The following is a 26,327-nucleotide window of genomic DNA, read 5'->3' as shown; positions in this document are numbered from 1 at the left end:
ATCTGTTACAGCTGTTGGAGGTACAACAATCTGATTATTCTTTTGTGAACAAAAATTCTTCGTATAACAACGAAAGCCAACAGACGTACGGCAATTATGATCAAACACGTAATTTCAATAGGAGAAGTAACAGGCGCTTTAGGACCGACAACCAGCAAAATTTTAACAGCAGACAAAATTCACATTATCAACATCATCAAAACTTTCAGCAACAGGAGCCACCTTTTAGTAACAATAGACGTTTTTCACCACAACAGCATGAAAGTCAACCGGTTAACATACCTAAACAACAATGGAATGCACAAGGTCAACCAAGCTTTAATGTTTCGCCGCGTGCACGTATAGTCTCTGATACAACAAATGGTAACGCACGGCAGCAAAGGAACAACTACGTACAGAAAACACAGTATTTCAATTCCTATCGCAATGCACCGTATAGGAACGACTATCACGACAGACGTAAAAACGATGAGCACAATTATCAGCGTACGTACAATAACAGTCGATCTTACCAACAGCAAAATCATGCGCAAGAACATATTCTCATAAATGAACCTGACAGTAGGTACCATCCAGAGCGTAACACGTCTGTAAGAAGTAATAGAACTGTTCAAATAGTAGAAATGCCACAACATCCTCCTGATAATAATAACACGTCAGATAGAATCTGACTAGATACTGTACAGGACGCATCTTCCAATAATACAAGCACTACTTTTAACACGCAGAATGTTGTTCATGAAAATGTAATTACTTTTGACGACATCAGAGACACACTTTTGCAGGAAAGACCAGTTGTTCAGAAAATTATTTCACATCCTGTCATCGAAATTAAAATAGGTTCATCGAAATTTTCAGCAGTAATTGATTCTGGCTCACCTATGTCGGTTATTAATGAAGAAACTTTTAACGAGTGTAACAAAGAGAACACCTATCCCACATTACCTTTAGGCAAAACGAAAGTGAAAGGAGCAGTATCGAGTAAAGGAGTAGACGTTAAATTACAGACGCATTTATCATTTTGTATTGCAGGTCATACTTTTCACTCAAATTTTTGGATTGTTCCTTTATTGACAACAGACGTAATTTTAGGTACTAATTTTCTCGTACAACACGACGCAGTGGTTGATTTCCAAAATTCTTATTTAATGTTAAAAGATGAAAATGTGCAATTAGCTTTAGAATTTCAACATTCACTATCTGCAGAAGAACAAACAATTAACTGCACAGAGGTCATTTCCGCAACACGTAACATAAACTGTAATTCCGCATTGTTCACCGACACGTACGTACATAACTATAACACTCCAGACGAAACTGACTACGATGTAATGCAAATGATTTCTGATAAAGTTAAACAAAGCAGTGCAAATACAGACGACGAACGAACGCAATTACATAAAATTCTTTTACAACAAGCTCCAGTTTTCGACAACATTCCTGGTACTATGTCCGGCTTTATGTACGAATTTCAAGTCAAACAGCACGACACATTTAAAGCAAAGCATTATCCCATTCCATATATCCACAGAGAACAAGTTAAAAAAGAATTGCAGGATATGCTCGATCAAGGAATTATTGAACCAGCAGTTAGCCCGTACATAAACCCGCTGCATATTGTTAAAAAAAAAAAAAGATGGCTCACTTCGCCTCGTACTTGATTCACGTCACATTAATGACATTATTATTAATGAAACAGATCGACCACAGACATTAGAAGAACTACTACAGAAATTTCACGGTACAGCTATTTATTCCACATTAGATTTGAAATCGAGATTTTGGCAAATACAACTTCATCCGAATTGCAGAAAGTATACAGCTTTTCTCTGTTTTGGTGACTGTTATCAATTTTGTAAATTACCGTTCGGCCTAACTATTTCTTCTGCTGCTTTTATTCGCGGTTTGAACACAATACTTCCGACAGAACTTAAAGACAGAATTACGACGTACGTAGACGACATTCTTATTGCAGAAGCTAACTGGTCTGAACATAATCTGATTTTAGAACGACTATTGCAAACTTTCCATGCACAAGGACTTACAGTTAACCTCAGTAAATCGCATTTTTGTAAAACTTCTATAAAATTTCTTGGACACGTAATTTCAGCTGAAGGCATTGCGCCTGATCCAGAAAAACTTCAAGCTCTACGTGACATTACTGTTCCTACAACAAAGAAACAATTACGCAGTTTTTTGGGCTTAATTAACTTTTTTCGTAAATTTATTCATCACTCTGCTTTAGACACGCCTAGATTATGCCAATTAACAGGTAAAAACACTATTTGGTCATGGGATAAGCAAGCACATTCTGAATTCGTGAACCTGAAACATGCTTTGTTGAATGCTCCACTTTTATCGCACCCAGATCTTACTCGAAATTTTTCTATTGCCACCGACAGTTCCAACACAGCTTTAGGCGTACACATTTTTCAGGAAATTGAAGAAGATGGCTCTACAGTAATTAAAAACATCGCATTTGCAAGCCGCATTTTGTCACCTGCTGAACGAAATTATTCCGTTACTGAATTAGAAACGTTATGTGTTGTATGGACTTTTACGAGATTTCGGCATTTTCTGTATGGTAGACACACCACCGTTTACACAGACCACAGAGCTATACAATTTTTACTTTCAGCTAAATTCACTCACGATAGATTAAGCAGATGGAAACTGTATTTACAGGAATTTAATTTTACGATTGTTCACATTCCCGGCACACAAAATGTTATAGCAGACGCACTTTCTCGTTCTCTCAGCAACAATCAGCAAGACGTAGCAACCAACTTCTGCAAAGCAAATTTCAGCGTCATGTACATTCAACGAGTTGCATTTGAAAATTTTATTTCATCGTCATTACAGGACATAGCACGAGAGCAAAGCAAAGACAATGTGTGGAAAGAAATTAAACACCTTTGGCAAGATAAGAATAATGTTACGATTAGAAACCACTACACTGTACGCAATGACATTCTGTTTCACCGCTCTCATCCAGACAGTAACAATTGGTTACTATGCATTCCTGACGAACTGGTTAACAAATTAATCTGGTACACTCATTTAAGCTACGCACATTATGGAGCAAGAAAATGTTTTCTGATACTGGGACAGAACTGTTATTTTGCCAGCATGGAAAAACGTATACGACGAGTTTTAGCGTCATGTAAAATTTGCCAGAAAGCTAAGTCTGACACCACTTCACACATTCCTCCATTATATCCCATTATACCTGTTAAATTAAGACATATGGCTGCAGTAGACATTTTTGGTCCAATTCCGAGAACTAATAGAGGTTTTTGCTACATCTTTGTCGCTGTTGAACTCACTTCAAAATTTGTTACTTTCACTCCGTTACGTAAAGCTACTGCTAAAACTGTTTCGAAAGCATTTGTAAAACATTTTCTATTTCATGTAGGGCATGTGATGAAAGTAATTTCTGACAATGGATCACAATTTCGTTCTGCTATATGGACACGCATGTTACGAGCTAGAAACATTTCTCCGATTTATATATCCAAGTACCACGCTTCTTCGAACCCTTGTGAACGATTAATGAAAGAAATTGGTAAACTGTGTAGAATATACTGCCACAAAAGACATGTTAATTGGGACACACACATACACTCATTCCAAGATGTAATTAATTCCATTCCAAATGAATCCACTATGCTATCTCCGTCTGTTATACTGAAAAACGTTGAACCACCAAACAAAATCAAAGAGTTAGTAAATTTTCCTACATCTCGTCGATTACGACACCACGAAATAATTGACATTGCGCTGAACAACATCAAACGTGCCGCAGAGCGCCGGAGAAGACAGCAAAAACAGGTTTGTAGACGTCGAGACTTTCACATTGGACAGAAGATACTAGAACGAACACACTATTTATCCAGCAAATTAAAAGGTAAGTGCAGTAAATTTGAACTTCTGTACGCAGGTCCATATCGGATTCGTAGCATTCCTCACCCCAATGTTGTACACGTCGAAACTCTGAGAACTAGAAAATCGAAAGGCAATCACCATATCTCCAATGTTAAAGCGTTTATTGAATGAACATACATAATGAGTTATCACACGGTAATACATTTTCCAGATATTTATGTGAACAATTATTGATGATTATCGTATTTTTTCTTGGCAAGTGCCCGGCAAGGTAAGGTTAGCAGATCGCTTTTCTTGTCGTTACACATCAGACCGTGCACATTTTTTGCTGAACTTACACATTTTATGACCACTTATGCAATTATATTCACATGACTAATTACTGATGATTATCGTATTTTTTCTTGGCAAGTGCCCGGCAAGGTAAGGTTAGCAGGTCGCTCTTCTTGTCGTTACACACTAGACCGTGCATTTTTTTCAGATGAACTTACGCATTTTATGAATAATTATGCAATTCTCTATAATGACGCATTAATTTTATCAAATTCTCTCTCCATTGAAGTCTTTAATTATCGCATCTATTAACTACACTACATATAAGCTGAACACAACGAATGTCACATTTTGTCTTTCTTATGTATGTACGATGTTTTCCTGTTTTGTTTATATGCACTGTGAACTAGTTAAGGTATAGCACACACCATTTGACTTTGACATTTTGCCTTGTGATATCTCAACATCGTGACTGTTTTACATTTTCCTTTTTTGCTGCTGCATTACGATATTCTCTGTACACTTTTTGCCTTTAAACACTGTCTGTGCTTTGAGATATTACGTTTTCTGTCATGTTATGTTGTATGCTTAATTGAGTCACCATTAACCAGTCATTATTTAATGGGTATCTGATTTAAATGCAAGACATTAATCTTTGTTCATCAATTTCAGAAAGAAATGATGCGTAAAGGAAATACATTAAACCGAAATGGGAATTTCACCTACGGAATAAACGAAAGAAGATGCAATAACCTTATGAGGAAGAGTAAATGGATTAGGATTAACAAGCATTAACAAGAATATACTATACACATCGCAGAATAGCAGTCTTAACTAATTTTTTCTTTCAGAATACAAGGCGATTGATGCAAGCTGTCAGACAGAACTACACATTTTAGTTTTAAGTGATGAAATATGCTAGGGATTAGGAATAGTTGTGTGATGAATAATGAAATGATTTTTTGCAGATGATAATTAATGCTGACGAAGAATAATGATGAAGAATATGGTACTATGAATAATGAAGTTTTTGTTTACAGGTGATGATAATGATGGAGTTATGATGATATGAATAATGAAGTTTTTCTTTACAGATGAGGATAATGTTGAAGTTATGTATTTATGCTATGTAGTTATTTAAGTATTTGTTGCAGTTTACTTTGACAGCAGGTGTTATATTGCGTAGTAGGATGACTGAAGGTTTTGGAAAGGACAGCTATGGAACACATATTTTTTATACACATTTCACTACCTGTTAATTCGAAGTTCACTACTTTTCAGCATAGTCTGCGTTTCTTCTTTCAGCTCAATAATCCATTTTGTATTTTTCTTTCAGGAGAAGCTTTTTATGATACTTACTAAACTTGTTACTTATTATACCTGTTCTAGTACTTGCATTTTTTTTTACCCACTTGTGTCTATCATTTATAAGTGTGATAACCTTGCTACAGCTGACTCATGACGAATGACGTTACACAATCTTTTCATTTATAGGAACAACCTAGAAGCAATTTTTTCTCTTATTTCTTCTTGCTTTCCCTTATAATTACCCAAAGCAATGCATTGCTAGCAGAAAAAACAAAATGTATTAACAGTCCCAGATAATGTCACTAGTTTATGATAATTCTGAATAACACTGATCAGCTCTGAATTGTATGTCACTTGAATAATGACTTCTTAATGATACCTAAACATAATTGCCACTATCTATTGTAATGAGAGTACTTATTATGCCCATGCTTATTAATGCTACTAATGTTTTGTACTATTCAATACTTGCTGGCCACTGAGTGCCCATAATTAATGTAATTACTTATTATGCCCATGATTATTAAGGCTATGACTGTAATTAACTGATTTTTAATAATGATTTCTTAATGATATGAAGAATACTGAATGATGAATAATGTTTTATACTATTCAATACTTGCTGGCCACTGAGTGCCCATACTTAATGTAACTTATAATGCCCATGCTTATTAATGCTATGACTGTAATTAACTGATTTTTCTAATAATGATTTCTTAATGATATGAATAATACTGAATGATGAATAATGTTTTATACTATTCAATACTTGCTGGCCACTGAGTGCCCATAATTAATGTAATTACTTATTATGCCCATGATTATTAAGGCTATGACTGTAATTAACTGATTTTTAATAATGATTTCTTAATGATATGAAGAATACTGAATGATGAATAATGTTTTATACTATTCAATACTTGCTGGCCACTGAGTGCCAATAATTAATGTAACTTAACGTTTTGTTAGTGTTTTCAATAATGACTTCCCATATTAATACTGAATGATGATAAATATTTTGTACTAATCGAAAGTTGCTAGGCCACTGAGTGTTAATAGTTACTTGTAAATATGTCATTTGAATGAGGAAAAATGTTTTGTAATACTCAATACTTGATGGCGATTGATTACCACTCTTGTCTTTAAATTAATTAATGAACATTTTTCTGTAATACTACATTCATGGTACAGAAATGTTCAATGACTAGAGTATGGATACCGCAAACTACTTATGTAATCACTAATCAAGACTTGTGTGTTAGTTAATGTCCTTCACCTTCTGACCTAACTACCTGAAATTATTGTAACATCCATTTGTCTTGTCCATCCTCATTATCATGGAGCACTATATTTGGTTTTTGCACTAATTCTACGTTGGTGTGCCGCCTCTTAAAAGCGTGGTGTTGACACGACATGCTGTCCACCACTGTAGGCGAAGAAACTACTTATGTAATCACTAATCAAGACTTTGTTATGGAGCACTGTGTGCCGCCTCTTAAGAGCGTGGTGTTGACACGACATGCTGTCCACCACCGTAAGCGATGAAGACGTTATTCTGGTCCCACTGTTTGGTGTACCTGGTATACTGCCAAATGATAGTATGGAATACTACTACGACGTTTCACTGTCTTGATACGCTGATAAATACTTCTGGGAACGGAACTGCAGATTGTATCACTTAGTTGTGATTCTGTGGAAAGATATGGACTTTCAGTGCAGCTATGTGCAAACTAAAGTGCTACAACCATGATGCAATCCTTCCTTTCCTATCCTAATAGTGAAAATCATTTTTTAATAACACCATTTATGTTCATGGCATATACATTTTTTTTCGATTTGTTGAACTCTAGTGCGAGTACACTTGTGTCACTTGTCGACATGATTTTTGCCATTTGTTGTCAAAATACTAAAGACATTTTCGATTTGTTTTGAAGTGCAGTATGTGTGCACTCTTGTCATCTATATTGTATATACTTTTTGTGATTTGATGATTTTTTTCTACTCTTGCGTTTATTTGTTATAAAAATGTTCAAAAGTTTTCAGTGCATGTGCACTTATGTGAATATGTTTTCAACTGAACTACAGTGCCTGTGCACTCTTCTCAATTTTCGATATGATTTGTGTTCATTCTGTATACCTTTTATGATTTATGTCATTTGTTACTCTTGTATATACATTTCGTCTTTTACTGATATGTTCTCCACTGCAGTGCATGTGCACTCATGACACTTGTCAACATGATTTTTTTTTTTTTTTGCCTGTTATGAAACTGCTAAAGAATTTTTTTAGTGTGTGTACACTTTGTTATCTGTCAAATAATTTGTATATACATCTTTCCTGATTTGTTTTGTACTTATATTTTGTCTTGTCTGTAATGTTTTGTAATCGGTGCATGCGCACAACATTTAATTCATGTGATACATCTAAATATTTTGTTAATTAAAGGAAAAATTTGTTACGATGGCAAGTCCAAATGACTCACCATCGCTGCCAAATTTTTGCCCCCCCAGTGGAGGGTTATGAAACACGTATGTTGTGCGGCAGCGATGCTGAGACATTGTAGAATCTCTGACCAGAGCAGTTGCGCTCGACTCGCAGTAGCGAGCAGTCAGTCAGTCTGCAGTAGTCAGTCCTCAGTAGTGCTTGGAGTCGGTTGCTAGCAGTAGCGGAGAGCAGTCGGCGGGCGTCGGCACCGCAATGGTCGAGATACAGGATAAGGTATATTGTTAATCAGCCTCGCGCTCAACTAGCAATGTTAATTAAGTGTAATTTTCTGTAAAAATCGCCCCAATAATAATTTTGATTTTTGAAAGCAATTTTTTAACAAAAGTATCATTTGATTCCCTTGCATTTCCTTAAACAAAAAATTTCAGTTAACTTCAAAAAAATTTAGTTATGGCGATACATCTATTGCAAGCTGTGCCGCAGAATAAGAGCAGAATTTTGACATGCAGTTTTAATAAGGTAAGAAATTTATTCTGAATTCGCACAGGGCAAACACCGACATTTCGGTTTAATTGACTTTTGGTTATCACTGTAGTTTCATTGTCATGAGATTATCGTTCATTATTTTATGGGAACTTGTACTTGAGTCAGATTGCTAAATTTTGCTTAATTGTCTTTGTCATTAATATTTTTGCTCCATTTCTATTAAGTATTGTCATTCGAATATTGTTGTGGGGAGGTTACAAGTTCTTGTATCTAATAACATACTGCAGAGCCGTTTGTAGAAATGTGCTGTAGCACTTTGTTCGCGTGTAGTTGGATATTGAATGTCGTTACTGTTGCTCAAGTTTTTCATAATCTACATCTACATCTACATCTGCACTCCGCAAGCTACCTTGCGATGTGTGGCGGAGAGTAGTTTGTTCCACTGTTACTTCCCCATTTACTGTGCCATTCGTGAATGGTCCCCGGGTATACCGATAGCTGGTAAGCCACTGTGTGAGCTAGGATCTTTTTAATGTTATCCCCCCGCCCCCATTGCCTCTTCGCATGATATACTTAGCGGGAAGCAACATGTTGGTTGACAGCGAACACTAATGTGATGCAGAAAGCCTCACTTGCTGCCTCTACCACTGCGGTCCTGCGAGCATCTCCGTGACACTTTTGCGAGGGGTTGGAGATCTCTTGTCCACAGCACGTTGCAAGGCGTCCCATACATGCTCAATAATGTTCATGTGTGGGGTGTTTGGTGGCCAGGGGAAGTATTTAAACTCAGAAGAGTGTTCCTGGAGACACTCTGTAGCAATTCTGGACGTGTGGGGTGTCGCATTGTCCTGCTGGAATTGCCCAAATCCTTCGCAGTGCACAATGGACATGAATGGATGCAGGTGAGCAGACAGGATCCTTATACAGGATGAGTCACCTAACATTACCGCTGGATATATTTCGTAAACCACATCAAATACTGACGAATCGATTCCACAGACCGAACGTGATGAGAGGGGCTAGTGTAATTGGTTCAAAAATGGGTTCAAATGGCTCTGAGCACTATGGGACTCAACTTCTGAGGTCATTAGTCCCCTAGAACTTAGAACTAGTTAAACCTAACTAACCTAAGGACATCACAAACATCCATGCCCGAGGCAGGATTCGAACCTGCGACCGTAGCGGTCTTGCGGTTCCAGACTGCAGCGCCTTTAACCGCACGGCCACTTCGGCCGGCTGTAATTGGTTAATACAAACCATAAAAAAATGCACGGAAGTATGTTTTTTAACACAAACCTACGTTTTTTTTAAATGGAACCCCGTTAGTTTTCTTAGCACATCTGAACATATAAACAAATACGTAATCAGTGCCGTTTGTTGCATTGTAAAATGTTAATTACATCCGGAGATATTGTAACCTAAAGTTGACGCTTGAGTACCACTCCTCCGCTGTTCGATCGTGTGTATCGGAGAGCACCGAATTACGTAGGGATCCAAAGGGAACGGTGATGGACCTTAGGTACAGAAGAGACTGGAACAGCACATTACGTCCATATGCTAACACCTTTTTATTGGTCTTTTTCACTGACGCACATGTACATTACCATGAGGCGTGAGGAACACGTACACACGTGGTTTCCGTTTTCAAGAGAATAGAGTGTGTCCCGACATGTCAGGCCAATAGATGTTCAATGTGGTGGCCATCATTTGCTGCACACAATTGCAATCTCTGGCGTAATGAGTGTCGTACACACCGCAGTACATCTGGTGTAATGTCGCCGCAGGCTGCCACAATACGTTGTTTCATATCCTCTGGGGTTGTAGGCACATCACGGTACACATTCTCCTTTAACGTACCCCACAGAAAGAAGTCCAGAGGTGTAAGATCAGGAGAAACACGGTCGTCATCGTAAACATGTCCCTGCAGATGCTGCTCGCCGACCGTGGCCCGTGTTTGTTACAACACGCAACTGAACGTCGTAGGTTTCAAGCGTCAACTTTAGGTTACAATATCTCCGGATGTAATTAACATTTTACAATGCAACAAACGGCACTGATTACGTATTTGTTTATATGTTCAGATGTGCTAACAAAACTAACGTGGTTACATTTAAAATAACGTAGGTTTGTGTTAAAAAACATACTTCCGTGCATTTTTGTATGGTTTGTATTAAACAATTACACTAGCCCCTCTCCTCACGTTCGGTCTGTGGAATCGGTTCGTCAGTATTTGATGTGGTTTACGAAATATATCCAGCGGTAACGTTAGATGACTCACCCTGTATACGTGTCACTTGTGAGAGTCGTATCTAGACGTAGCACTAGTCCCATGTAACTCCAACTGCACACACTCCACACAATTATAAAGCCTCCATCAGCTTGAACAGTCCCCTGCTGACATGCAGGGTCCATGGATTCACGAGGTTGTCTCCATACCCGTACACGTCCATCCGCTCGATACAATTTGAAACGAGACTCGTCTGGCAAGTTTTTCCCTGCTGGATTTGGGGTCTGTTTCGCGCCTGGTATATATTCCGCAATTCTTAAATTCTCCTCAATCTCCCGTGAGTTTGGTTTCTTCATTTCGCTGTTCCCAGATTTACGGTAAACTTCTCAAGCAAACATACACCTGGCTATTATGTAGTCCCGCTGGATTGATAGCGCAACGTTTTGGGAGACGCAGCAGGCTGAACGTATCCCGTGGTGGTTGGCAGGCTTGCGGAAACCCAAGCTGCCCTGTTTTGAACCCTGTGTTTCAGTACTCAGGTACACATGTGCTCCTGTGTCTCCGTTGCGACAGGTTGAGTTGTTTTAATGGTTGCGGCATAGCTAGGGGCAGGCAAGCTCGAAGGAGAATTTGTACAACTCTGGTCCTACTGGCTCAATTTGAGCAGGACAAACTTGTTTGCCATTTGTGATCTATGTTGCCTGATAAAGCATAAAATTATGTGCTTATGTGGTGGAAGACGTAATATCCAATGACACCGTACACACTGCGGTGTGTCTGGAAGTGGTGCCTTCTGTAGTCTTGCTGCTTGTGGTACTGTCTACTTCTTACAAACTCTGCTACGCTCTTATCTAAGCTCAAAGAAAGTGAATGGGGCACGTTTTTAGCGAGCGAATCCTAATTATCTGTATGTAGCGCATTGTGAGATGTCATCGAACTCGTGAACAAAGGAAGGAGTGGAAGAGATACATTCGTGAAGACGAGGCGTGAAAATTGAAACATAATACTTAAAAGATATGCACTAGTTTATTCATCACGGATAATTACAAACTATCAGAGGAAACAGTTTCACATCCCCATAGAACATCATAGCACAGAGAAGATTCAAAATAATGCTACAAGCTTCTGGAGTGAGACCTGGCGAGTGAGAGAAACTGTTTGTAAGTACAGGGCTATTAAAAAAAGGAACAGATTTCAAACATTTATTGTTTACAAACTACAAAAGACAAAAACACAATTCCAACGTTTCTGGAAGGAGAAAAGTTCAAATGTTTATGCATTCAGTACGAGCATCAACGCCACGTGTTGCACGACAAATATCAAAACGGTGGTTCATTTCCTGCCGCACTAGAAGCAGCTGGTATCTCGTAATCGAATCCACAGCTTCAGATATGCGATGTGGCAGACATTCAAGGGGGTCAGGCACGGGGGGATAAAAACGCGGTCGTTTACATGACGTGAAAGACAAAAGTGACAAAGTGTGAGTCCTGGATATGTGAGATGCCACCGGCGATGAAGTTCGTCTTCTGCTCCTTCTCTTCCAATCGAACGTCATGGAATGGTGTCATTCAGGTAACGTCGAACGTGGTTCGAGAATTGGAACGATGGATTGCAAGAGTAGGAACAGAAGAACTTGATCGCAGATGACGTCCCGGATCTCCAGAACTCACACATTGTCACTTTTGACTGTCAGGTTATGTAAACGACCGCGGTTTCATCCCCCACCCATGCCTGACACTCTTGAAAATCTGCCACATCGCGTTGTTGAATCTGTCAATTGGATAACGAGAGACCAGCTGCTTCTTGCGTGGTAGGAAATGAGCCACCGTTTTGATATTTGTCGTTAACACATGGCGCTCACATCTAATGCATAAAAATTTGAACTTTTCTCTTTCCAGGAACGTTGGAATTATGTTTTTACCTTTTTCAGTTTGGAAGCAGCAAATGTTTCAAATCTGTTCCTTTTGTTTGAATAGCCCTGTAACTCACTTGAGTCCAGAAGTGGTTTAATTATGATGGGATACTGATCACTACGTGTTTTGATGTAGTGGAAAGAGAGCTAAAAGGCATAAAGTTTCCCGCAGCAAGTTGGAAAGCATAGTGTGTCGCGGAAAGGAACACAATGCTGCATAAATTTAAAGCAGGCGTGAACAACTACGTAAATGTAACCCGCATAGACGTAGCCTGCTGTTATATCACCGTATTGCTTATAGACGTTGAGCCGCCTTCTCGAGGGGGCAAGACAAGTGTCTAAGCAGCAACCATTCGTTGAGATGCCAGCAACAAGACTGTTCGTGCACAGCTGGTCGACACCTCCCGATCAAACATTTGCGCAGCATCGATCAAGGCTTGCGATTTGTACTAAGAAGAGCACCACGTCTAGTCGTCATCATCGCGATTTATGATGCGTGCGGGCCTTGGCCAGCAATAAAGGTGACGGAGGTGAGAGGTCCAGATGCACCAGAGTTTAGGAAAAACAGCGTTTTTGGCGTGTGTCGGTGAGGCATGAGCCATTTACGCTAGCGTAATTTCTAGGCAGCGGTCAGGGTAGTGGAAGCAGTACACAATGGTAATCTGAGCGTCGTGGGATTGAACTCTTACGTGGAAATCTTTTTATTTTCAATTTTTACATCACTTTAACTTCAAATTAATCGAAATAATGTACTTTATATTTCACTTGCTAATATTTTCAAAAAGTCGTGAAAAGGAAAGTTGTTGTTGTCTTCAATCCTCAGACTGGTTTGATGCAGCTCTCCATGCTACTCTTTCCTGTGCAAGCTTCTTCATCTCCCAGTACTTACTGCAATCTATATCCTTCTGAATCTGCTTAGTGTATTCATCTGTTGGTCTATCTCTGCGATTTGGGATTGCAAATAAATTTCCGTGAAGGGATTGGCAATGTGATGCTCGTACAATGGACTCTATTCCGATGCATTTTTCTCGGGGTGTAATTTCTTGCCGGCAGAAGTGGCCGTGCGGTTAAAAGCGCTGCAGTCTGGAACCGCAAGACCGCTACGGTCGCAGGTTCGAATCCTGCCTCGGGCATGGATGTTTGTGATGTCCTTAGGTTAGTTACGTTTAACTAGTTCTAAGTTCTAGGGGACTAATGACCTCAGCAGTTGAGTCCCATAGTGCTCAGAGCCATTTGAATCATTTTTTGTAATTTCTTCTTCTCTCTCGGTGATATAAGATAACCTCTATTGACCGGCTGATTAAAATAGACATCGGAGGGTTGCATTAGCTCCTGAGAGCTGCTCAAGGTTGAAAGCAGGACATTCATACAATTTTTTTTGGAAAGTTGGCTACTGATTCTGCTGTTGCGTGCATATGCCGACTCTAAGTCTGAGATTTTATTGTTGCGAGTAGTAGCGAGCGAACGGTTGTTGAGCGGGTTTATTGTATTATTTAAACTGGGGACCTAGAAACGATGGAGAGGCTTGGACCCTCCGTAGCCCTCAGTGGTTCACAACCCCACAACATGCCACAGTAGTCCACCCACCCCGCCGCCGCCCCACACCAAACCCACCGTTACTGTGCGGTTCGACCCCCAGTGGACCTCTCCCGGGAACGTCTCATACGAGACCAGTGTAACCCCTGATGTTTGCGTGGTAGAGTAATTATGGTGTACACATACGTGCAGACAGTATTTGCGCAGCAATCGCCTTGTAACTGAGGCGGAATAAGGGGAACCAGCACGCATTCGCCGAGGTAGATGGAAAACCGCCGTAAGAACCATCCACAGGCTGGCCGGCACACCAGACCTCGACACTAATCCGCAAGGCGGATTCGTGCCGCGGACCGGCACGCCTTCCCGCTCGGGAAGCAGCGTGTTAGGTCGCGCGGCTAGCCGGGCGGGCTTGTTGAGCGTCGTCGGATGCAGCCTGGCATGGAGGAAAGCAAAGAATCAGGAGAGGTAGCAGCCTGCCCTGACCTTGCTAGTGGCGTCAGAGGAGATTTTTTGTATTAATCGGAAATTTTTGGTGATTTGCCTTTTTGCTGTGCGTAGTTGTTCCTTGCTTGTGCACTCGACGGATTTTGTCAGACTTGTTTATGTGTATACTGAAAGTAGTATTCGTATCTCTGTTGTGACCAGATATGTGATTATTGATTAAAGACATTGTGGAATAATTAAAGTTTTTGCTAGTCAAACTGTTCAAAGAAAAGAAAGGTCTGAGTAAAGTCTGTCAGTGTCCGAATCGTCAGTTTTCAGAGTATTGTAAATTAAAAGTTTTAATTAATTCCTTTCATTTTTTTACACCGCTTAAGGCTTGTTGACAAACCCCTGCTGATCATTTAACTTCTATAAAAAAGAAAAATGGGCAGTTGTTGCATCAGCCGACTCTGCATGGATCGCAGCTTTTTTTTTTTTTATTGTTCTAGCATGTTGCTGGATGCAGAATATTCATGCAGTTGCAGAGGCAAGACGAGGTTCAAATGGTTCAAATGGCTCTGAGCACTATGGGACTCAACTGCTGTGGTCATAAGTCCCCTACAACTTAGAACTACTTAAACCTAACTAACCTAAAGACATCACACACATCCATGCCCGAGGCAGGATTCGAACCTGCGACCGTAGTGGTCGTGCGGTTCCAGACTGTAGCGCCTTTAACCGCTCGGCCACTCCGGCCGGCTCAAGACGAGGTGAGTTGTCTGTTGTGTGCAGCGGCATTTCAGTGTAATCGTTAGGAGTTGTAAGAAAATATTTTAAAAATTGCAGTGAGATACAAGAGAATCGATGTTCCGTGATTTCTAGGAAGAGTAATTAATTTCTGTTTTCTTTTTCTCCGTCAGAATACTGACATATCTAATAGAAGGAAGTTCCAGAAAATGTTTCAGAACTGACTTGTCGGAATATTGGTTTTCTTAATGTAAGTTGTATGGCTAAAATATCAGATTTTATCATAACCATAATTAAGTTTCACTAGATAGCCTAGCAATTTTTAGACAAAAAGTGCACGAGTAGATAACGATAACACTGTAGGAGATAGAGATTTACACATTTCCGTACGTCTGTTGCCATGATAATAATTTTTGATAGGAAAACTTTCACCAGGTTCATCATAATAGTAATAATAATAATAATAATTGTTTTTGATAATAAAACTTTGAAGGTCAAAAGGAAATTAAAGGAATACAGAGTCCTACACATTTTAATTACAATCCCTTCTTGGAGAGTTATTTGCAGGGTGCTCTTGGACGCGGTAAGTACAATGGAAATTTATTTGCAGTCCCAGTTCCATTTCACCCTTTTTAAAATATTAATAAATACGATATATTGTCCATCATTTCGGTTTAGTTGCAGCGTAAGAATCGTAAAAATTGAAAATAAAACTTAAAATCTTTTCCGCGAATGGACTCGACGCCACTACCCTGGCATTGTCGTTCTGTGCAATTTCCACTGCGCCAATTGCTGACTGGAAACTACGGTAACAAAAATGGTTTATTGCTTGTCAACGAGCGCCAAAAATTGTATTTTTACTTTCATTCCTGGCCAAAGCTTGCATATACGAGGTCTGTTCAAAAATTCCGGAACACTCGTAATTCCGCGCCAATGCTATGTTGGAGCGAGATGCCGTTGGCATCCCTGCATACGCCTGTGTTTAATGTGTAAGCGACGGAAGTGTCATTGTTGTATACCTGCTAGTTACAGTTCACTGCTGTGCTGAGTAGAACGTTCTGTCGCACAGTTTGCGAATTTCGAGTTGGCAGAGTTAGAGGAAGACGTGTCTGCACTAAAATTTGCCTGAAACTCAAGAAAACCTTTACAGAGATCCAGCGAATGACGCAGGAAGCCTGCGATGATGAGTGCTTACGCCGTATTCGGTGTTACGAACGGTTCGCACGGTTTAAAAATGGCCGGACGGAAGTTACAGATGACTAGCATCCCGGTCTCCTGTTTAAACTCCAAACCTACGCCCTTCCTATCAACTACATCCGTCTGGTGGCCTCCTTCCTCTCCCACCGCCCCTCCTATGTTACCATCCATAATGCCAATTCCCACACCTTCTACCCCTCTGCAGGTGTGCCCCAGGGCTCTGTTCTCTCCCCTCTCCTCTACCTCCTGTACACGGCAGATATGCTCCAACCCCCACCAGTACACCTCTTGCAATATGCTGATGACACTGCATTCCTCGCTCTCGCACCTACGCTCCAATGGTCCCAACGCCTTCTCCAGAATCACCTTGACCTTTTTGCTGCATGGTGTAACCAGTGGCTCCTGAAACTCAACCCTTCCAAGACCCAGGCAATCATCGTAGTTTGTACCACTCGCTCCTTCTGGCTCCTGGATTTCTCCCTTACTGTCTGCGCCCGTCCTGCCCGCCTCACCCCCACCCTCACCTACCTTGGCCTCACCATTGACCGTCACCTCACCTGGATCCCTCATCTCTGCTCCATCCAATCCAAAGCCCACAACCGCCTCCGACTCCTCAAACTTCTCTCTGGCCGGACATGGGGGTTGCACCCCTCTACCATCCTCCACACCTACAAATCCTTAATCTGTCCCATCCTCTGTTATGCCAGTCCTGCCTGGATATCTGCCCCCCCCCCCAAATTCTATACGACCCTCCAGATCCTTGAGCGACATGCGACATGTACTCCGCCTCACCTTCCGTATATGCCTCCCGTCCCCCACGCGGATCCTCTATGATCTCATTCCTTTCCCCCATCTGCTCCTATTCCTCGAACATATCCGCATCCTCTTCACCTCCCGCCGTCTTGAACCCCTCACCGCCTGGTTGCTCCTCTCCTCTCCCATCCCCACCCCCTGGCACGTCTTCACCGTTGTGTCCCCCCTACCCTCCATCTCTACACCCTACATCTCCTTTCCCAAGGTGGCTTCCATCAACTCCCCCTCCCGGATGATGCCCTCTCCCTCCCCCTCCTTTCCTCTGTCCTTTTCCTGGGCTCCCTCACCCCTCCTTCCATCCTCTTTCTTCCCCATCTCCCCTCTCTGTGCCCCCTTCTCTCCCCAGAGTCCTTTTACATTTCACTGCTCTGCCTCCTCTCATACCCTCTCGCGTCTGCCCTTCCCCCCCTTTATTCGTCCTCTCCCTCCTTGGTTCCCCCCCTCCTTTTTCGTTATTTTTCCTTCCTCCCTCCTTGTTCTTCCCCCTCCTCCAGGTCCCCCCCCCCCTCTGCCTTTGGCTCGGGAGTGTCATGCTTGAGCCGCCACTTTCGCTCAGTGTTCTACTACAGTGAGTGTTCTCCAGTGCGTGTTTTACAGTGAGTGTTCCGTGTTGTGTTTTTTGGGAAGTGTTGCGAACGGCCATCATACTGTCGCTGGGTGTGCCTTTTATCTCTTGCGAACAGAAACCAGACTGTCACCGTGTTTTTTAATTGTGTGTGTACTATGTTACTTGTCTGATTCCTGTGTCTTTTATTAACGTTGACACCCCCTTTTTGCTTTTTCTTTTAACTTTCCGCATTTTTGCGCCATTTTACACTTGATGTCACCATTTTATCGCCTGTTTTTCTTGTTTCTTTTCTTCTTCCGTTTTTAAAATGAAAGTCTGTAGGCTGTAGAGCAGCGTACTAAGCTGCTGCCAGCCCGCCCCCTTCGGGGGGAATTGAAAATCAATAAAGGAAAAAAAAATTACAGATGACCGTCTTTCAGGACGCCCGTCGACATCTACCGACGACGCTAATATCAGGAACGTCTACGAAATTATGTGTGCCAATTGAAGACTGACTGTCCGAGAGATTGCAGAAGAATGTGACATTTCAGCTGTATCATGTCATGAAATCCTGACACAGTACCTTGGAATGCATCGAGTTGCCGCCAAGTTCGTCCCACGGCTCATGAGTCGAGACCAGGAAGACCTTCGCCTCGCAATCTGTGAAGAGCTTTTGGATCGCGCAAATGAGAACGAGATGTTCCTCAAGAGAACCATAACTGGTGATGAGACGAGGGTCTCCGGTTATGATGTTGAGGCCAAGGTTCAGTCTTCAGAATGGGTCGGGAAAGATTTTCCAAGACCAAACAAAGCTCCCCAGGTCACGTCAGGTCAGATGTAGAAGCCATGCTGATAGTTTTGTTTAACTTGGAAGGATTAGTTCATGACCAATTCGTGCCACAGAGACAAGCTGATGAAGAGGTTGGCACAGGATAGGAATTCACTGCGGACAGCATCAAACCAGTCGGAAGACTGATTAGAAGAAAAAAAGAAAAGCTAAATTCGTCAATCCATATCACGGTATTTATAAAATGTTCGTTATCTTCCACTTGGTGCAAAAACCATCCACAAAACTGCACTCGTCGAATGTGGTCTTCTGGTCGCTGGTATGATGTGGACACAATTCCCCGTCGCGAAACTCTTGACGAACCAGTCACTGAGATATCTGGAATTGCTTTGCAATATGACGGGTAATTCGCCGACGTGGTTAGTGAACGGTTTCAAGAATCACGTCCTCTGTTTGTGGAATACTTTTAGTCCTTGGACGACATCTGTCCATTTCTTGTGGACAAATATTACCGGTTTCCCGAAGGCCTCGTTCCAGGCTACGAAAAACATTTTTATCTGGATGACGCCTTTCAGGGTACCGTGCAGCAGACGCTCGAGCAGCAGCAGCAGCTTGGGTATCGGATGGACCCAGCACCAGAAGGATATCGACGTATTCATCGTTTGTGTACATCGGGAAGCCACCGTACACGAACGTGACAGAACCAGTTAGGTTGTGCACTGTATGGTTAGTACATCTTCATCTACATACATACCCCGCACTCCACCATACGGTGCGTGGCGGAGGGTACCTCGTACTACAACTAGCATCTTCTCTCCCTGTTCCACTCCCAAACAAAATTAGGGAAAAATGACTGCCTATATGCCTCTGTACGAGCCCTCATCTCTCTTACATTATCTTTGTTGTCTTTCCGCGAAATGTAAGTTGGTGGCAGTAAAATTGTACTGCAGTCAGCCTCAAATGCTAGTTCTCTAAATTTCCTCAGTAGCGATTCACGAAAAAACGCGTGACGATCAAACGTACCTGTAACAAATCTAGCAGTCCGCCTCTGAATTGCTTCTATGGCCTCCCTCAACCCGACCTGATAGGGATACCAAACGCTCGAGCAGTACTCAAGAATAGGTCGCATTAGTGTTTTATAAGTGGTCACCTTTACAGATGAACCACATCTTCGCAAAATTCTACCAATGAACCGAAGAAGACTATCTACCTTCCCCACAACTGCCATTACATGCTCGTCCCACTTCATATCGCTCTGCACTGTTACGCCCAAATGTTTAATCGACGTGACTGTGTCAAGCGCTACACTACTAATGGAGTAGTCAAACACTACAGGATTCTTTTTCCTATTCATCTGCATTAATTTACATTTATCTATATTTAGAGTTAGCTGCCATTCTTTACACCAATCACAAATCCTGTCCAAGTCATCTTGTGTCCTCCTAGAGTCACTCAACGACGACACCTTACCGTACACCACAGCATCATCAGCAAACAGCCGCACATTGCTATCCACCCTATCCAAAAGATTATTTATGTAGACAGAAAACAACAGCGGACCTACCACACTTCCCTGGGGCACTCCAGATGATACCCTCACCTCCGATGAACACTCACCATCGACAACGTACTGGGTTCTATTACTTAAGAAGTCTTCGAGACATTCACATACTTGGGAACCAATCCCATATGCTCGTACCTTAGTTAGGAGTCTGCAGTGGGGCACCGAGTCACACGCTTTCCGTCTGATACCCTTCATCCATGGTTCGCAAGATATCATGTGCAAAAAAGGGCGAGTTGCGTTTCACAGGAGCGATGCTTTCTAAAGCCGTGCTGATGCATGGACAGCAACTTCTCTGTCTCAAGGAAATTCATTATATTCGAACTGAGAATATATTCGAGAATCCTGCAACAAACCGATGTTAAGGATATTGGTCTGTAATTTTGAGGATCCGTCCTTCTACCCTTCTTATATACAGGCGTCACCTGCGCTTTTTTCCAGTCGTTCGGGACTTTACGTTGGGCAAGAGATTCGCGATAAATGCAAGCTAAGCAAGGAGCCAATGCAGTAGAGTACTCTCTGTAAAACCGAATTGGGATCCCATCAGGACCTGGCGATTTATTTGTTTTCAACCCATTCAGCTGCTTCACAACTCCAGGGATATCTATCGCTATGTCCTCCATACGGGAATCTGTACGATACTCAAACGGCGGTATGATCGATCCAGTCACTCACTGACCAGTGAGTGACTGGATGGAAGCCTTCGACCCGCTTACCGATTTTACGTAAGACCAGAATTTCTTTGGGTTTTCAGCAAGATCTTTTGCTAAGGTATGTCGGTGGTAGTGGTTGAATGCTTCACGCAGCGCTCTTTTTACAGCAGCACGAGTCTCTACTAACTTTTCCCTGTCCTCATTCTCCCGATCTTTCTTGTACCGCGAGTGTAACTGCCTTTGCTTCCTGAGCATTCTCCGAATTGCGCTGTTAAACCACGGAGGGTCTTTTCCGTCCGTGACCCACTTTTTTGGCACATACTTGTCCAATGCGTGATTTACAATGTGTTTAAAATTTGACCATAATTCTTCCACGTCCGTCGTACCGGAAGTAAATGAAGTCGATTCATTTACTAAGTGGGATGCTAACGACTGCTTATCTGCTCTTTCTAGTAAGAATACTCTCCTAGCCTTCTTGACCGACTTTTTAACTTTCGTAACCATAGTCGTAATGACAACATCATGATCACTATTCCCTGTCTCAACATTGACACCGTCGATGAGGTCTGGTCTGTTCGTGGCTACCAGATCTAAAATATTTCCATTACGCGTTGGCTGTCGATTTAGCTGCACAAGGCAGTTTTCAGATAATGTGTTCAAAAGTAATTCACACGACGGCTTGTCTGTACCACCTGTAATGAATCCATAGACATCCCAGTCTATACTAGGTAGGTTGAAGCCGCCTCCGACTAATATAGCATGATCCGGGTACTTCTGCGATACAGAGTGTAGATTCCCTTTGAATGATTCTAGAACTGTCACGGTGGAACCTGGTGGCCGGTAATAACACCCAAAAATTAACTTTATTTCTTCTAGCCCTGTTATACGTGTCCAGATAACTTCGACCTCAGTAGACACAATATTTTTGTCAACTGCAATGAAGACACCACCTCCTACGGTGTCTAATCTGTCTTTCCGATACACGTTCCAACCCTCACTAAATATTTCAGAACTTCCTCTCTCAGGGTTCAGCCAGGTTTCAGTCCCGAGAATAATTTGCGCGCCACACGCTTCCTGGAGGGCAGTAAATTCAGGAACTTTATTCCGAACACTCTCAAAATGTACTGCTAATATCTTGACAGCTGAAGTGTCTGTACACTGAGCGCGTCCTGATTCCCCTGCCTGCACGTCGACTGGTGAGTGTTCATCAGGACACCTTGCACTACTGCCTAGCCTAAAAAACCCCCATGTGCACGCCACAAGTACTCTGCTACCCGAGTAGCCGCTTCCCTTGTGTAGTGCACCCCTGACATATCTAGAGGCGTCCTACAATTCCCCACCCAATAGCGCAAGTATAGAAATCTGCAGCCAAGACCGTCACAGAGTCGACGAAGCCTCTGGTTGAGACCCTCCACTTGGATCTAAACCAAAGGACCCGATGCTGCAAATAGAGAGCTCTGCTTGCACCCCTCGTGCGAGGCCAGTCGCCTGTACGAACTGAGGATCGCCTCAGAACCCAAGCATCATTGGTGTCGACGTGAGCAACTACTTGCAGACGACTGCAACCCGTACGCTCGATAGCTGCAGGCAAGGCCGCCTCCACATTTCGGATGAGGCCCCCCGGCAGACAAACTGAGTGCACGTTGGAATTTTTTCCAGCCCTGTATGCTATTTCCCTAAGGGGCTCCATCACCCGCCTAACGTTGGAGCTCCCAATAACCAGCAAGCCTTTGCCCACGTGTGCCTGCTCGGGCCCTGCTGGAGGAGCGGCCACCTGCCCACTGACAGGACGAACGGGCGAGGCCAGCCAGACAGCCTCCACATTGACCCTCCGCCCCGAGCGACGCGAACGCGTTGCAGTCCGCCACTCACCCTGAGGTGAGGGCGGTCCCAACGCGCCGGGTACACTAGAAGGTGCCTCGGCGGCTGAGTCAGCGGACGCAGCAAGCGACACCTGGGGTGTCTCAAGCGACGCGCCAGACCCTCCGCCGTCGCTGCACCTCGAGGCAGCAGCCTGAAGGCGGCTGACCGTGGCCAACAACACGCTCAGCTGCTCGCGAACCGCGGCCAGTTCCTCCTGCGCCCGCACACAGCACGCACACACCCTATCCATCCTACTGCTAATATCTAACGACTCCGCGAATTTATACTCTACAGCTATCAATAAGCCAAATTACCCCTCTCAAATACGAGAATACGAAGGATTTTATGTAATTAAATATGCAAGCGCACAAACACTCGGAAAGAAATTAAGAATCAAACTACAAAACAAATATGAAAGCTAAATATGCGACTCGCTACTGCACTGCTGCTGCACTGATGCTTCACCTGCGGCTACTCAAGGCTCACTGATACATACGTGCAGTTTAATCTGTTTCACTGTCACGTCGTAGACTATTGTCATGGAGAAAAATGACATCCTGGTTACAAGCGGCGAGAACTAGAGAACGGATGTCTCAAAAGTAAAAACGGAACCTAAGAGGATTCGAACCAGAGCTCCATGCTGGATGTGGGTCTGACGCCGTAGTAGTCCAGTTAGTGACCTACCGCGGCTTTGTATGGCAGTGTGGGATGGTACACGTTCCTCCTACATTCCGATGCCCTGCACGATGCAACACTGTTGCCATCCCCTCGTTTTCATATCTGCATTTTCAAAATGCACGAGATCTAATTTTACTATAAACTTTTGTCTTGAGTCTGGATGAGGAGTCGCATTGCGACCTCTAAGTGTGGCATTTTTCCTTCACCCTCTATATTTCGCATAATTTTAACAAAAACTAAACTCCGTCCCTACAGGCCTTGGAAGGTCCGACGGTACCGACCGGCCGCCGTGTCATCAGCCCACAGGCGTCACTGGATGCGGATATGGAAGAGCATGTGGTCAGCACACCGCTCTCCCGGCCGTATGTCAGTTTCAGAGACCGGAGCTGCTACTTCTCAGTCAAGCAGCTCCTCAGTTTGCCTCACAAGGGCTGAGTGCACCCCGCTTGCCAACATCGCTCGGCACACCGGATGGTCACCCATCCAAGTGCTAGCCCAGCCCAACAACGCCTAACTTCGGTGATCTGACGGGAACCGATGTTACCACTGCGGCAAGGCCGTAGGCAATTTTAACAAAAGCCACACATATCTGTATAGATATTTCACCTGTATCTCCATATGTAGCTGATTTGGCCCTGCAGTTTCGTTTACGGGCAATTCAGTCCGTATGGAATGAAATATCCTGTATTGTGTCGTACAATGATATAATTTTGCACGTACATCCGGTGGTGTATATGGATACTGTATGCGAAATGCATTGTGAATACAATTAGTAGTAAAGGAATAATAAACTAAAACGTCGTGCAAGATGCCGCAGTTTCTCACAAATCTGAGTTTCTTTGACGTAACATTTGCTGTACGATGCGTCGTACACTGCTATAATTTTGAAACATTCAGCGACATATGCTTCTACTTGTTGCGTATAGAGTTAGTAGCAGAGAAATAATAAATTTAAACGTCTTGCCTGATGCGTGAGATTCACAGTATTAACAGCATAAACGTAGTAAGCGATATATTCTTTTTCCTTTCACGATTTTATAAGGTTTGTCAGCGAGTAATAGTTTCGTAAAGGCTACAAATGATGTGTAAAGTTTGTTGGAAGCCACGAACTGCTCTCATTCTCAAATACAGGATGAATAAATTCTCCGAATTCGCTCGTCGTGGACGACCACCCTCGCCCCTTTGATAGGAAAACCCCAAAGAGGTTCTTTCCAGACAGTAACTGATATGCGTACCAAGTTTGTTTGAAATCGGTCCAGTGATTTAGGAGGAGATGTGGAACATACATACAGAGTGGCCCAAAAAAATGTAACCACTGTTTAAAAGTCCATAACTGGCAAACCAATTGACAGAGTTGTCTCATCTTGGGTAGTGTAATAGTTTGTAGTTCCGGCAATCGCCACACAAGCGCTGTATTTCGTTGTTTTGTTTTGTCAAATGACAGTCGCCAGATAGTCAGTGTTTTGTTCTTAGTTGCACCTACTTACTCGAGTAAACATGGCTGGCGCAAGGCTTACATTCGTTTGTGTGTGGATGTTAATGGTGATCATTGAATTACTGAGAGCACTGCTCGACTCCTCTTTGAAATCTGACGTGCTTGCTGTCTGCTGATGGCTGCGAGAAGTTATCACTACATAAGCCTTCAGGGAAAAACAATACACATACAAAAAAAATCGCAACACCTGAAAATGATTAATGCACACGTGCATGAAATGTGCTGTACAGGTGCCGGATCTCACTTTGTGGGATAGAGTTCCATGCCTTTTGCACTCGGCCGCTCAATACCGGGACCGTTAATGCTAGTTGTAGATGACGTGAAGATGTCGCCGATGAGATACCCCATATGTGCTGGATTGGAGACGGATCATGTGACCAAACAGGCTAGAACAACATACCAATACTCCATACAGCATGATTGGTCACAACAGCGGTATTTGGGCGAGCGTTATCCTGCTGGAAAACGCCACCTGGAACACTATTCAAGAATGACAGCGCAACAGGTCGACGTACAGTTTTGCAGTGATGATGCATGGGATAACCACGCGAGATCTCCTGCTGTCATACGAAATCGCACCCTAGATCATAACTGCAAGTGTAGGTCCAGTGGGTCTAGCACCTGCCGGCCGAAGTGGCCGAGCGGTTCTAGGCGCTGCAGTCTGGAGCCGCGCAACCGATACGGTCGCAGGTTCGAATCCTGCCTCGGGCATGGATGTGTGTGATGTCTTTAGGTTAGTTAGGTTTAAGTAGTTCTAAGTTGTAGGGGAGTGATGAGCTCAGCAGTTAAGTCCCATAGTGCTCAGAGCCATTTGAACCAACCATTTTGTCTAGCACCTAGACAGGTCGACTGCAGGCCATTGACTATTGTTGTTCTAACTAAAAGACGGCCATCTCTGGCACTGGAGCAGGATCAACTTTCATCAGAAAACACAACAGATGTCTACCTCGCTCTCTAATGAGCTCTTGCTTGAAACCACCGAAGTCGCAAATCACAGTGGTTTGGGGTTAGTGGAATGACCACTACAGGGCGTCTGGGTCGGTGCTGTCCTTGAAATAATCGATTTGTACAAGTTCGTTGTGTCACTGCGGTGCCAACTGCTGCTCAAATTATTGCTGCAGACGCAGTACAATGCACCAGAGCCATACGGAGAGCACGATAGTCTTCCCTCTTGGTATTGCCACGTGTTCGTCCGGAGCCCAGTCTTCTTGTGACCGTACACTCTCGTGACCACCGCTGCCAGCAGTCATGTACAGTGGATGCATTCCTCCCAAGTATGTCTGCAATACCGCAGAAGGAACATCCAGCTTCTCGTAGTCCTATAACATGACCTCGTTCAAACTCAGTGACGTATTGATAATGGAGTCTGTCGCCTCTAAGGCACTCTGGATTAACATCAGTTCACCACATCCATTGTCCACCCCGATAGCTGAATGGTGCCGGCACGGTAGCTCAGCGTGTTCGGTCAGAGAGCTGGTTGTTCTCTGTAAT

The 26,327-nt window shown here is 42.9% G+C and overlaps 1 pseudogene; it reads right to left on the bottom strand.

Moving 5' to 3' along the window:
* Positions 1 to 23,788: 23,788 nt before the first annotated feature.
* On the bottom strand, positions 23,789 to 23,906 carry LOC126211020 (5S ribosomal RNA; annotated as a pseudogene).
* Between the last annotated feature and the right edge of the window lie 2,421 nt (positions 23,907 to 26,327).

This window comes from Schistocerca nitens, chromosome 10 (assembly GCF_023898315.1).
Source record: "Schistocerca nitens isolate TAMUIC-IGC-003100 chromosome 10, iqSchNite1.1, whole genome shotgun sequence".
In the NCBI taxonomy this organism is placed as follows: Eukaryota; Metazoa; Arthropoda; class Insecta; order Orthoptera; family Acrididae; genus Schistocerca; species Schistocerca nitens.
The sequence above is the reverse complement of the archived record's forward strand: the minus strand, read 5'-3'. Positions and strand labels throughout refer to the sequence as shown.